Below are 3,409 nucleotides of genomic sequence, written 5' to 3'. Positions count from 1 at the left end.
GTGCAGATACTGTGGGCAAGGAAGCCATAGACATACCTAGAGAGCTAAAACTGCCCTTGGGAGGCCTGTGAACAGCACTAATCTTGGGGGACCAAATCATGCTGCCAGCTGCCATGATTCATTCCTCCTTGACAAAAGGGGCCATTCTGCTCTCAGTTACATCCAGGTAAAAAGGCAGAATGTTAATAATGAATGAGAGAAGCTTCCAATGTCATTACCATCTTCTGTATCCCTTAAGCCACAGGGCCATCTGTAGCAGATCACATAGGATCTGCTCCCCAGCATATCTTTCTACCTGTCTGCCCAGAATATCAATTACTTAAACATTCAGAAGTACAATACAGAATTAGAAAGCAGACGTGCAGACATCACAATCTGCTACAGCTGCATTCCACAAGCACTGGACAGTCCAGATCCATTGGATTAATGCTGACAAGGAGCTAAGGATGGGTACAAGGTCTCCAGAGCCAGTGTGGAGTCCCCTTGCCTTCTGTGGATCTGCCAAGATCCATGGGGTTCAAAGTGGTTGAACTGTGGCACATTCAATATTGAATGATTTGGGGAAAACTTGATGAAAGGGTCATCACAGCATTCTCCTCCCCCTTAGTCTCCCACTCCTGAGTTTCCCATGCAGGGAGGTGAGTAATCTAGGGGTAATTAATTCTGTAATTTGGTCCTGAATTTCTAGAAATGACTATGCATGACTAAATATTACTATTTCCAATTGTGACAAAGTTCCTCCTCTACCTTGACTTGATGGGTCTCTGTTGTTATTGGCGAGTTCACCTCAGTGATCTTCCTCTTGTGGAACCCACAGTCTGGATCAACTCCTCCTGTGTCTGAATCAGGAGTTGGAGGTTTGAGGGGAACCCGGGCCCGCCCTCTACTCCGGGTTCCACCCAGGGCCTGTGGATCACAGCTGTCTATAGTGCCTCCTGTAACAGATGCATGACAGCTCAATCCCTGGGCTACTTCCCCATGGCCTCCTCCAAACACCTTCTTTATCCTCACCAGGACCTCCCCTGGTGTCTAGAATGCTTGTCCCCCAACCTCCAGACTACACTCTCGCACACTCTACTCCTTGCCTTCTTGCTCCCAGCTCCTCACACACCCTCTCTCCTCTGGTTCCTCCTGCCCTGACTGAGTGAGCTCTTTTTAAACTCAGGTGCCCTGATTTAGCCTGCCTGTTGGCTGCAGGTGTTCTAATAAAGTAGCTATCTAAACTGCCTCTAGAAAGATCTTAATGGTCGCAGGTGCCTTGATTAACCTGAGAACTGCCATTTGGTTACCAGGGTCCAGGGATTTGTTTAGCGCGGGTAACATACCTGTTTCTCAGTACTTTACTGTAGCCATCTGGCCTGCCCATCACACATGTTATTACAAGATTTTTCACAGAGTGGAGGATTCTTACACACAGTCTTAGGAATTAATGGACTAAGAACATACATAAGAACATAACAAAAGAACCGCGTACAGAGTAGACCAAAGGTCATCTCGCCCAGTATCAGTCTACTGACAGTGGCCGATGCAGGTCCCCAGAGGGAAGTGAACCTAACAGGCAATGATCAAGTGATCTCTCCCTGCCAATCTCATCCCTCGATAACAAGGCTAGGGACACCATGCTTACCTTCCTGGCTAATAGCTCATATGCTTAGCCACCATGAATTTATCCAGTGCCTTTAAACATTGTTATAGTCCAGCCTCACAACTCCTCAGGTAAGGAGTTCCCAAGCTGACTGTGCGCTGTTGAAGAAGAACTTCCTTTATTGTTTAAACTGCAGCCATTAATTTCATTTGGCGACCCTATTCTTGTATAATGGAATAAAGTAAATAACTCCTTATCTACTTCTCAACATTAGTCATGATTTATATAACGCTATCATACCCCCTAGTCTGTCTCTTCCAAGCTGAAGAGCCTAGCCCTTTAATCTTTCCCATAGGGACCGCTCTCAAACCTCTAATCATTGTTAGCCCTTTTCTAAACATTTCTAGTGCTAGAATATCTTTTTGAGGTGAGGACGCACATCTGTACCAGTAATTAGATGTGGCGTACCATGATTTAATAAGGCATAATGTATTCTCAGTCTATTCTCTATCCCTTTAATGATTCCTAACATTGTTGCTTTTTTGACCGTCTGGCGCACTGCATGGACATCTTCAGAGAACATCCACGATGACTGTGAAAGTAGAATTAATTATATCGTAAAAATAAAATGGATTAAAGAAATGTTGTATGTACCCTTTAAGCAGAAATAAGAAATGTGAAATACAGGTGCCAGAAAAGAAACATTAGGCATGAAAAGGCAATGCGAAACATAACACAACATCGTATAGTAGAGGAAAGACGAATGCACATAGCCCAGGTAAACTTTTTAGATTCTGCTTCCTTGTAGCTTATCTATCGCCTGCCCCCTTTATCTGTATAAATAAGATAGTTTGTGTCTTGCATGGTGCTCACATAATCTGGTGATACAGAGCGCTGTGCAATAAAAGAGTGGCTGATAAACTGTGAGCCTGCCGTCCAACTCGACAATTGGAGGTCCCACTGAGATGGCAACCGTCTTCACTGGGGCTGTGTGATTCTGACATCCTATTTGTAGATAACCGTGGCAGCCGGCACCTGGCATTGCCTGAGCGTCCTCCCTAACGAAAGGCGCACAACCACAGGAAGTCTACGCCATCGAACCTGTTGTCCACACTATCGTAGGGATCCCGGGAATCTGACATCAGGAATCTGGTCAGGTAATTATTTCTGTGTTGTTCGACTGAGACTGTCCTGTCTCTGTGTCTATCCGTCCTCTTGTGGGACATTTTGAGTCTGGTGCTGTCTCCGTCCGGGATAGCCGACCAAGGGTCCTGTCCCGCGTGAGTGAGTGGAATCTGCACAATTGCAAGCCACAGCACTTTGGGTAAAACTTAGTGTAAAGCAGGGCGACTGAGGCAGTAGCCTGTGGGCTCTTTTTGTTTTGCAGCCTGGCATCGCTCTGAGAACCCAGAATTTCCTTCTGTATGATTGTGTGTGAACTCCTGTATTGGTAATCCAGATGCTAGTCGGGACAGTTCCCTAAATGAACGCGGCTGCATTTGTAATTAGGATGGTCCAGACTCCTGAAAAAAAGGGTCCAGACTCCCCGTAAATTTCTGGAAAATGGTCTAGGCTAACTCAGGGGATCCCAAAATCATGGCCACTGTAAAGCTGAACAAAGACTGAGAAATGCTAAAGGACAAACTCGCAAACCTAAAACTAAATGGCTAAAGAGAGGTTAATGTTTCATGCAGTGGTGGGAAGAGGCAAATCGTAGTGAACAAATAATACTCTCCTTCAATATCAAACCTCCCTCCACCACCAAGCCGAGCACCCCTTTACGCGTTCTCCAAACCCCGGATCGATCCAAACCCTTCATACCCC

Source organism: Chelonoidis abingdonii, chromosome 7 (genome assembly GCF_003597395.2).
Source record: "Chelonoidis abingdonii isolate Lonesome George chromosome 7, CheloAbing_2.0, whole genome shotgun sequence".
Classification (NCBI taxonomy): domain Eukaryota; kingdom Metazoa; phylum Chordata; order Testudines; family Testudinidae; genus Chelonoidis; species Chelonoidis abingdonii.
The sequence above is the reverse complement of the archived record's forward strand: the minus strand, read 5'-3'. Positions refer to the sequence as shown.